This window comes from Camelus dromedarius, chromosome 9, assembly GCF_036321535.1.
Source record: "Camelus dromedarius isolate mCamDro1 chromosome 9, mCamDro1.pat, whole genome shotgun sequence".
Taxonomy (NCBI): domain Eukaryota; kingdom Metazoa; phylum Chordata; class Mammalia; order Artiodactyla; family Camelidae; genus Camelus; species Camelus dromedarius.
In genome coordinates this window covers 79,265,149-79,276,318 of record NC_087444.1, presented here as the reverse complement: position 1 = coordinate 79,276,318, position 11,170 = coordinate 79,265,149, and the positions used below count along the sequence as shown (strand labels likewise).

General features: G+C 47.9%; 2 non-coding genes across 2 annotated transcripts; one reads left to right on the top strand and one right to left on the bottom strand.

Annotated features, from left to right (window-relative positions):
* Positions 1-3,722: 3,722 nt before the first annotated feature.
* Positions 3,723-9,924, bottom strand: LOC105084468 (uncharacterized). The gene is made up of 4 exons (XR_004138607.2): positions 9,410-9,924; positions 8,491-8,617; positions 7,376-7,496; positions 3,723-6,594 (listed from the first exon to the last, which is right to left on the bottom strand). It is a non-coding gene; the product is annotated as an uncharacterized LOC105084468 (transcript).
* Positions 7,009-7,081, top strand: TRNAA-AGC (transfer RNA alanine (anticodon AGC)). Its single transcript has one exon. It is a non-coding gene; the product is annotated as a tRNA-Ala (tRNA).
* Positions 9,925-11,170: the final 1,246 nt, after the last annotated feature.

Genomic DNA, 11,170 nt, shown 5'->3' with positions numbered 1-11,170 from the left:
GGGGGCCCCAGAACTACAGGAGAAGGAAGGACCAAGGTGTGGGGGTGTGAGGGCAGAGGTGGAGGGAGCAGAGTGACCTAGGGGCTGAGAGCTTGGAGTTGGGATTGATTGGGATTCTGGCTGATCTGCACTGTGCCCATCCCCAGCCACACAACCATGGTCATGTCGCTTATCCCTGGGGTTCAGTGTCCTTGTGTGTAAAGTAGGAAGATGGACATTGAACTCAAGCATAGGAAGCAAAGAAAGGAGCGAAAGGTTGATATGGAGACCCCTGAAGGAGGCAGGATCCCCAGGCAGGGTCGGCGTTGGAGAAAAACATCTCCAGCAAAGGAAAAAGCAGGTGTCAGGACAGACTGACAAGAGTGTGTGCTGGTGCCAGAACCAGATTACAGTCACTGTGGCTGTAGACGGAAGAGGTGTGGGCAATGAGAGTGGGGCAGGTTGAGATAAGGCACTGGATGTTGCACTCATTCGGTCTGAGATGTGTATCAGAATTCTAAGAGGAAATGTTGGTACCTGGTTGGCTGTGCAGTCTGGAATTCAGGGATGTTTGAGTCTGCAGCTACGTGGTGCTAATGCCCTCTAGCACCAGGAACGGATCTGACACCTGTCTTGGAAGAGTGAGATTTACCGGGTGCTGCAGTGTGGGTTACCACACTGTGGGAAATGCCGGCACTCAGTAAGAAAATGTTAACACTGTTTCTAGGCTCTGGGCTTGTGTTCAGTGATCAGCAGAAGGGCTTAAGGAAATAGAGCCTTGCTCTAAATTTGATGCTGTCAGGAAGTGGGGCTGGTTGTATGATCAGATATCCTGCAATTTGTTATTTACATGGTAGGAGAAGGAAGCAGCATGAGAGCAGCAGCTAGTGGCAGACAGACAGAGCTGTCACCCATGCTACCCAGGAGAGAGGCTGTCTCATCATTTCTGCTGTTTGCACAGGGCTCTGGGTGTCTCAGCGTCTCACGGTGTGCCTTGTCAAGGAACAGGGTCATAGCTGGCCCTTCTGACTGAACACGGAAGTGAGGACCAGATGGTGAGAAATGGGGAATCAGAGTTCAGATCTCAAGAGTCCTCCACCCTCTGGACAGTATGTCACAATTGCCTTGGGAGGGACACAGGCCCCAGTCTCTGAATGTGCTGCGTTATACTGCAGAGTTCTCAGCTGTGGACAGAGACGTCCTCTGCAGGAGAGCATTTCTCTGACTCTTACAGACCCGGGAGCTCAGCTACTGGTCTAACCAGAACCACTGCCCAGGAGGGAGGGGCCCTTCAGAGGCAACTCTCTTTTCCAAATAATAGAAAGCTAAGCATGCTGTCAATATAAATAGCACAGTTCCAGACTCACAGAGAAATGCATGCATAATGAAATGTGGTCAGCACTACGGGGCGGCCCCAGCTCACAACAGTGATGCAGAAATGACGCAAAACTAGACCTGGGCTTATTGACATGGCTCTGAGGAGAGTTCACAGCAAAGGATGTGATGGTTTGTATATTAAAAGATGCACAATGTATTTTTTTAACACGAGGTAATGATGATCATCTCATGCAGTTCAGCCTCAAAGATAATCCCAGAAAGGTATTTCAGAATGCCCCCTCCTGATGAAAGGACCAAGGAAATGAGCCCATCGGGTACGTGTGAAGCCCACACGTCCCCGCACAAACCTGCGTGTGGCCGTCATCATCCTTCTGGTAATTTCCAATCACTTTTCTTTATATCAACATTTGACAGTCCTGTAAGATTAAACAGTGGGGTCCTTATCCATGTTTTGTTTTGTTTTGTTTCTGTAAGGTTATCATGAATTTAACTTGAATGTGTGTTTTTTTCCCTTTTTTTAATTGAAGTATAGCTGATTTACAACGTTGTGGGATGGGTGTTTTACTGTTTGTTTCAGCCCTAATTCAACCCCTAGAAAACAACTGAAGTGGATTTGCAGAAACCCTCAAGAGAAGATTTTTAAAAGTGAAAAAGCCAGTCAGATGAAAGAATGAGGACTCATCCTCAGGGAAGACAGGACAGCTAGTTAACCATCATCAGGGCTCAGAGGAAAAAAAAAGAACAGACAAACACAGAGATCGGGATCAAGGAAAAGTGAGCATGCTGGATGTTTACAATGTCATGAATAAAGGGCTTGTGTTTGTCTTTGTTTTAAATTGAAGCCTTCTCTCACCACTCTTATTCACTATAGTATTAGAAGTCCTAGTTAGAGCAATCAGGCAAGACAAAGAAATAAAAGGTACCCAAATTGGAAAGAAAGAAGTAAAATTGTCATTATTTTCAGATGATATGATCTCATACATTGAAAATCCCAAAGACTGAACTAAAAAAACCGTTGGACCTAATGAATGAATTCAGTAAAGTTGCAGGATGTAAAATCAACACACAAATCAGTTGCATTTCTGTTCATTAACAAAGAAACAAAAAAGAAATAAGGAAAACTATCCCATTCAAAAACAGAAAATAGTTAGGAATAAATTTAACTAAGTGAAAGATTTGTACAATGAAAACTACAAGACTTGGTTGAAAGACATCAAAGAAGACACAAACAAATGGAAGGACATCCTGTGTTCATGGATTGGAAGAGTTAATATTCTTACAATGTCTATGCTACCTAAAGTCATCTATACATTTAACATAATCCCTGTCAAAATCCAATGGCATTTTTTCACAGGAACAGAAAAACCATTTTAAAATCTGTATGGATCCACAAAACACCACAAATAGCCAAAGCAATCATGAGAAGGAAGAGAAAACTGGAGGTGTCACACTTCCTGATCTCAAACTACACTACAAAACCACAGTAATTAAAGCAATATGTTACTGGTACAAAAACAAACATACATCAATGTAACAGAATAGAGAGCCCAGAATTAAACCCCCACATATACAGTCAACTAATATTTGATAAGGGAACCAAAACATCCAATGGGGAAAAAATAAGTCTCTTCAACAAATGGTGTTGGGAAAACTGGGTAATCACAGGCAGAAAAATGAAATTGGATCCTTATCTTACACTACTCAAAAAATTAACCTGAAATGGATCAAAGACTTGAACAGAAGCAGTGATACTATAAAACTTCTAGAGGAAAACATAGGAAAGCTCTTTGATACTGGTCTCAGCAACGATTTTTTTGGATATGACACCAAAAGCACAAACAACAAAAGAAAAGAAAAAAATCAACAAATGGGACTACATGGAACTTAAAAGCTTCTGCAATGCAAAAGAAACAACTAACAAAATAAAAAGGCAACCTACAGCATGGGAGAGAGTATTTGCAAACCATGTATCAGATAAGGGGTTAACAGACAACATTTGTAAAGAATTCAAACAACTCAACAACAAAAAACCAAACAGTTTAAAAATGGACTGAGGAACTAAATAGGGATTTTTCCAAAGAAGACATCCAAATGGACACCCCGTACATGAAAATACAGTCAGTATCACTAATTGTCAGGGAAATGCAAATCAAAAACCACACCGATACCACCTCACACCGTAAGGATGGTTATCATCAAGAAAATAAGAGAGAACAGTGTTGACAAGGAAGGAGAGAACAGGGACACTTGTACACTGCTGGTGGGATTGGAAACTGGTCCAGCCACTTTGGAGAACAGTATGGAGTTTCTTCAAAGTATTAAAAATAGAACTACCGTATGATCCAGCAGTCCCATTTCTGAGTATATACCCAAAGGAAATAGAAACAGGTTATCAAAGAGATATGTGCACTTCCTTGTTTATTGTAGTTCACAACAGTCAAGGTACGGAAACAATCTAAGTGTCCATCAATGGATGAACACAGAAAAAAATATATATATGCATACAATGGAATACTACTCAGCCTTAGGGAAAAAGGAAACCCAGACATTTACGACAACATGGATGGACTTCGAGGACATTATGCTAAGTGAGGTAAGTCAGACAGAGAATGACAAATACTGTATAATATCCCTTATATGTGGAATCTCACACAAAACAAAACAAAAAACTGAACTGGAGAAAACGGAGTGGAATGATGGTTACCAAAGGCTGGTGGTGGAGTGAGGGGATGGGAGAGATGTGGTTTAAGGGTACGTACTTGCAACTAGTAGGTAAATTAATTCCCGGAGTTCTAATACAAAGTACAGGGATTATAAACAATGATACTGCATTGCAAACTTTAAACCTGCCGACAGACTAGATCTTAGCTGTTCCCACCACTAGAAGGGATAATTCTGCAGCACAACAAAGGTTCATGCTACAATGGCAACCATCCTGTAATATAAGTGTATTAATTAAATACGTTGTGCATCTGAAACTTACACAGTTATGTCAGTTACACCTTAATGATGAAGAATGAACGAATAATAAAAATGAAGCCTTGAATGGTTTTAAGCAGTACAATAAAATGTACCCACTCATAAGGGTGTCCCTTATCTCCTTAGATATACTTTAGACAATATTTTTAGTATCCTCATTTCTTTTAAGTGCTTCATAAATCAATGAATGGTTGAGATATTTCATAACCAAGAAGGGTTTCAAAAAATATTTGCAGAGCTGCTCTGAAGCGTCCAGCTTCCCTGACACGGCCCGGGGGAGAGGATATATTAATTCAGGTGTTTACCTCTCAAACGTCACTCCTCCCCTGCCAGCCAACAACAAAATCAACAAAAAACCACCAATAAATCGTCTTGAATGTGTCCGGGAAACCCCGAAAGAAGCCACAAATCCACTTCCTTTCCTGTTACATCCACTTTTCTTCTTGCTCCTTTGTTTTTGCTTTTTAAAATCCCCACGGCTGCTTTTTCAGTGTATACAAGGGGCAGAGCTGTAGCTAAAGATTTTTGAAACTGTGCACTAGCCCCTGGTTCTCTTTCCTTTATCAGTTCTCCTAGGATGCCAAGTCCTAGGATATATCCACTTCCAATATGACTCTTGAGCTGACAAGTGATTTGTCTCAAAAGATTTTCTTACAGCAGTGACACTCACAGGGTTTCTCTTTGGTATAACTTCCCAGATGCCGAATACGATGTTTCCGCTGCTCAGGAGATTTTCCTTAGGAGTTACATTCAAAAGGTCTCTCCCCAGTATGAGTTCTCTGCTGTTGACTGAGGTTAGTCCACTTGTAAAAGGCTTTACCCATCTCGTACACTCGTCGGGTTTCTCCCCAGTATGAATGCTTCAAGGCCGGGTGAGGGGCGAATGGAGGCTGAAGGACTGTACACAGTCACTGTATTCACGAGGATGCTTTCCGTGTTGAGTTAGCAAGGAGCTGTCACAAAAGGCCCTCCGACATTCTGACATTCAAAGGCTTTTTCTCCACTGTGGCTCCTCTTAAGCCACACAGAAATGGGGTGAATGAAAGCCTTTCCACAGTCACTGCCCTCAGGGATTCTCTCCTATGAGAACCCTCACGTGATGAGTAGATACACAGCTGTCAAAAAACACTTACCCACAGACTCTGCCCTTGGAGCGAGTGCCTCTGGAGTGGGAAATACTGGACAAAAGCAGAGCTGACACGAGAGACTTTCCCACATTCTTTGCACTCAAGAGCCTTCTCCCCAGAGTGTTAATCTGCTGCTGCCGCATGAGGCCTGACCCACAGCTAAAGGCCTTCCCACAGCGGAAGCACTCACGTGGCTTTGCTGAGCATCAGTCCTCACATGTTGACTGAGATCTGCTCTCTTGAAAAAAGGCTTTCTCAGGAGGGAGAGTATAACTCAGCAGTAGAGCACATGCTTAGCATGCATGTGGTCCTGGGTTCAATCCCCAGTCCCTCCATTAAAAATAAATAAATAAATCGGGGGAGGTTATAGCTGAAATGGTAGAGCACATGCTTAGCATGCACTGGGTTCATTCCCCAGCCCCTCCTCCAAATATAAATAAATAAGCCTAATATCTCCCCCCCTAAAAAAATAGTTAAAAGAAGAATTTTTTGAAGAGAGAGAAAGGCTTTCTCACGTTCACGGCAGTCCCTTCAGCATGATCTGATGTCCGACAACACGCCCACGCTTGTTAAAGCCTTTCCCGCGTTTCTCCCACCTGCAGAGATCCCTCCCTGCCTACATCGGGGACGCCGGATCCGGTCCACGTGAGTCCCGTTCATGAAAAGCATCTCCCGGAGACTTGGAGGAAACTTCTAGAGGGCAGGCTACCTCTGTCCCCGCCCACTGTGTTCAGAGCTCACCTTCCTGAGGAGACGCTCCGGGCGGGAAGCCGTCCCAGGCCCTCGCACTCTTCCTGTATTTCTAATGGTCCTCGCTGTTCCCAGCTTTGCCCCAGCCGGGGGTCTGGCTGAGAGCCAGCTGACCCCGGAGTGACGTTCCCGCCGCCAAGGGCAGCTGAGATGTAGCAGGCCGTGCGCTTCTGTATCTGGTGGGGTAGAACCACACAAGTCTCTTGGACAGGCCCCGCATGTTGGATCCCGGGCGCTGCCCAGATGGGGTTCCCTGGGGCTCAAGCAGGGGCAAACATGTCTTTCACGACTGGGCCACCCCTGTCCTAGGGGTGAGCCTTCCGGGCACGAGAATCTGCCCTGGGCCTTCTCATCTGTGACGCTTGCCCAGAAACACCCCGCTCAGAAGGTGTGGTCACATCCTCCATTCCGTGCCAACAACCTGGAGGCGGATAAATACTGGTGAGGCGCGTGTTCTGTGGGTGGCAAGTGGCATTTTGTAACAAACATGTGTCTAAGACAACCAGGGACTAGGCCATGGGACTGTGGGCAGGACATCCTAGACTCGCGATGAGGAAGGGCTCCTGTGTGTTGGTGGGCCTCTGAGGGTCGCAGACTGAAGGAGACACGCAGGGGGAGGATACAAGGAGAGGGTTCAGAGTGAGCAGGAGAAGCACGCTCTCTGCAACAGTCTCCCAGCAGGGCTCCGGGTCCCCTGTGACAGGGGAGTGCTATGCAAAATGGCCTCTCCAGGGCCAGCAAAATCTGGCCACAGACAGGATTTAGTGTTTAAGGAAGACTTAAAGATAATGTGCACTTCTCATGACATGATAAAAAGAAACCCGATGCTGGAGGGGGAGGGTATAGCTCAGTGGTAGAGCGTGTGCTTAGCATGCACGAGGTCCTGGGTTCAATCCCCAGTACCTCCAGTAAAAAACAAACAAACGTAATCCCCTTCCCCTCAAAACAACGGAAAACAAAAACCCGACCCGGTAGAGCGCAGTATGGAGGAGCAAGAAAAGAACCAGTTAGACGTGGGACTAGAAAGGGGGTGGGACACAGGTCCCTGAGGTCAGAGGAGACGACAAGGGAGCAGAGCATCAACACGGGGGAGGGCAAAGCGGGATGAGAGTCACCGGTGTTGGCACCAAAACACCAGCTGCCACAGCACAAGGTACTGGAATGGAGTGGAGCCAGCCCTGATTCCTGCAGCTTCCACTCACCGGGCCGGGCTCCCTCCAGGCCTTCTCCGTGGTGCCGGGAGCCGGGTCTACCTTCTCAGGCACCCGGGGCTCCCCTCTGCCTCCATCTGGGTGACCCTGTGGGACCTGGAAACCGCAAGTCCTAACAGGAAAGAAGAGTGGGTGAGTGGGCAGTGGTGACCCAGGGAAACTCCCTCCACAGAGAAAAAAATTAGATACTGAAAACAGAATCTTGGAAATGGGCTTCTAGGCAGAGCTTGGTGTTCTCCACAAGTAACCACAGCAATGCTTGCGATTCCACGTCAGACCCTAGAAAATGAGAGGAAAGGAACCTGGAGCACGGAGAGTCACCTCACCAAGGAACAGCCAGGCCTTCTGGGATCTGCCTTCTGGCAGAGGGACAGATGGCCAGACTTCTCACCCCTAGATCCTTCATTTCAAAGCTTCGGGGCAGGAGAGGTTGAGGCTGCTCTGGGAGAGGAGGGGGTGGTGCACAGCGCCCAGCCCTGGTACTCACCCTACTCAGTCCAGGGAACCAGGGAAAGAGGCCATGTGCGACACAACTGTGAGATGGAGAGAAAGCCACCCCTTGGGAAGAACAAAACTCAGCCCAGGAAACTGGGAACCGTGCCTTTGTCAACTCCCTCCTCCAGGTGAATGTTGGCTGGACCTACAAATTCTTTCCTAGTGCACAAAATATGGCAAAAACAATGAGGTGCCACTTTTGAGAATAGGTTCTCAAAATACCAATCTCTATCTTGGATGCTGTTTCTTGCTCATGATCTTGGAAATCAGCTGCCTTGCTGTGACCTGCTTACGGAGAAGACAACACAGCAAGAAAGTGAAGGAGGGTTCTGGTCAACAGCCCACCAGGAAATGACTAGTCTAACAACCTCCTGCTCTTGTGCATGACCTTGAGTGGAGATTCACCTCCAGTTGAGCTTTCAGGTCAGATGGCTGCCCTGGACAGCTTGATAGCAAGATCAAGAAAGACCTTGGGCTAGAGATACCCAACTAGCACATGCTTGATTCTTGACCCAAAGAAACTGTAAGATAATAAAGGTTTGTCTTTGCAACCCACTAAGCTTTGGGGTAATTTGCTAGGTAGCAATGGATGACTGAAACAAGAGACTTACCCAGTGAGGACACAAGTGCAAAGTTCTCCAGCATCACATCGCGGTACAGGAGTCTCTGAGCCTCCTCAAGGAGCTCCCACTCCTCCCGGGAGAAGTACACGAACACATCTTCGAAGGTCACACAGCCCTGCCATGGTGGGGACAACTGAGCCCACAAGCAGCATCTCTCCCCAGACCACTCCCTAGTCCCTCTCTTCCCCAACCTCCCAACTCAGAGGAGATACCAGAGAGCGCCTGCTCTCCCTTTATGTTCCTCTGATCACTGTGTCCAGTCCAGAGCAAAACCAGGCAGGTGGACAGACGCAATACTAGTTAAGCTGACTGAGGCATGACGGGCCTCAATAACTCTGCCAGCCAGTTCTGGTGCCATCCAGACCATACCTCCCAAGCACAGCCAAGCGTGGGTTCAGCCTTCTCCCATAAGCCCCCAGGACTCGGACCTTAAGGCTGTCAGTTCATACTCCTCCCAGGTCTCCCTGCCTCCTCCCTCACTTCCACAGTCTCCACTCTGCAGCCAGAGGAAACCTATGGAATGAAATCTGTGTTATATCACCTCCATCTTCTCTCCAAACTTTCAGAAAGGCGTTCTAGCTCCTTCGGCTGCGATTCCAGGCCTGACTTATCCTCACTGAGCTCTATTCCCGTAAGACACAGCGTAGACCCTGATCACTCCCAACTCAGTCACACCTGCGAGTATTTGCACATGAAGTAGGACACCCTTCTGGAATTTATTCCCTTGGTTGCCAGTACAGGAGCCTATCCTTGGCCTGAACTAAGTGCCCTGAGCCAGAAGTGACTCCCTCCGGAGCCTCCACGACCAAGAACCCAGAGAAAGAAAGGCAAAGTCCCAGGACACCACCATTAGCTACTGCGAGGGGCGGTGACCATGAAGATGTGGCCCTGAGAGACCTCCACTCACCTGCGCCGGATTCATCAGTGCTGCCGCACCTGCCACCGCCACGGGACCCAGGGGGCTGAGTGGGGCCCTGAGAGGCGGGAGGCCAGGGCGGAGTCACCTCAGGCTGGGTGTCGCACTCCGAACCTCGCTGCAAAATGACGTCAGATGCTCTCAAGGCCCAGGCCACCGCCTTCGCGGGCCTTGGCCACGAAGCGCGGGTGAGGAGGCCCCGGAGAACTTGCGGTCCCGGTGGCGCCCGGCAAACACGAGGCGCGAGGACGCCTGTCCCACGGTCGGGGACACTGTGCCACGGAGCGTCCCGGAGAAGGAGCCAGGGCTGGGGCGTCACGGCTCGGACACGGCACAGAGGTGCCCCCGGCCACGTCGCTCTCCCTCCCCGCCCACCCGGGAGGCGCAGCCCCGGCGCAGCGCTCCAGTTCACGTGGTCGCGGTCCAACCAGCATCTGCTCCCGGAAGGATGTTCTAATGCGGATAGGCCGGAAGTCCCGCCCTGACGCCGCAGGGACCGCCTCTCCTCTGGGACGTGATTGGCTCAGCAGCAGGGGCGGAAGCGCCGCAGACAGCCGCTTCTGGGTAACGTAGTTAATGCGCAGCCCGCTCCCACGCGCGTGCGCCTTCTCCCTTCTCCATGGCGACGGCCCAGCGGGGAGACCCGGCATAACTTAGCTCTAGGTGTCCTAGCACGGGGAGGGGCTTCGCTTCTTCCTAAGGAGGAGTGTCCCAATCTCTCCGTGGGTTTGGGGGCAGTGCCGCGCCCTCAGAAATCTGGCAACCGCAGGACCTGGAACCTGTGAGACGTGAAACCCTGGAGGTGGGTGTGGCTCGGGGGTAGCACGCTTGCTTAACATGCACGAGGTCCTAGGGTCCATCCCCAGTACCTCTATTAAAAACGGAAAAACAAAAACCAAAAAGAATACAAGCTCTGTGACCCTACCCAGACCTACAGAATCAGAAACTTCGGGGACATGGCTCAGCACTCTCAACATTCAGTGCTTGAAAAATCCCGGTACCATGGCTACACTGTGACCTCTTTGCAGGATCCTTGGACCTCGTAGTTATTTACATAAAAAGTGCCCACCTTCAAAACTGGACAGCTGCATGTAGATCAATGAAGTTATAATACTCCCTCACACCACACACAAAAATAAACTCAAAATGGCTTAAAGACTTAAATACAAGACAAGACACAATAAATCCCCTAGAAGAAAACTTAGGCAAAACATTATCTCACATACATCTCAGCAATGTTCTCCTAGAGCAGTCTACCCAAGCAATAGAAATAAAAGCAAAAATAAACAAATGGGACCTAATTAAACTTACAAGCTTTTGCACAGCAAAGGAAACGATAAGCAGAACAAAACGACAAGCTATGGAATGGGAGAAAATATTTGCAAAAGATGAAACTGACAAGGGCTTGATTTCCAGAATATATAAACAGCTCATATGACTTAATAAGGAAAAAACAAACAACCCAAGCCCAAAATGGGCAGACCTACATAAGCAATTCTCCAATAAAGACATACAAATGACCATTAGGCACATGAAAAAATGCTCCATATCACTAATTATCAGAGAAATGCAAACCAAAACTACCATGAGGTATCACCCCACACCAGTCAGAATGGCCATCATTCAAAAGTCCACAAATGATAAATGTTGGAGAGAGTGTGGAGAAAAGGGAACCCTCCTACACTGTTGGGAATGCAGCTTGCTGCAGCCATTATGGAAAACAGTATGGAGATTCCTGAAGACTAAAAATAG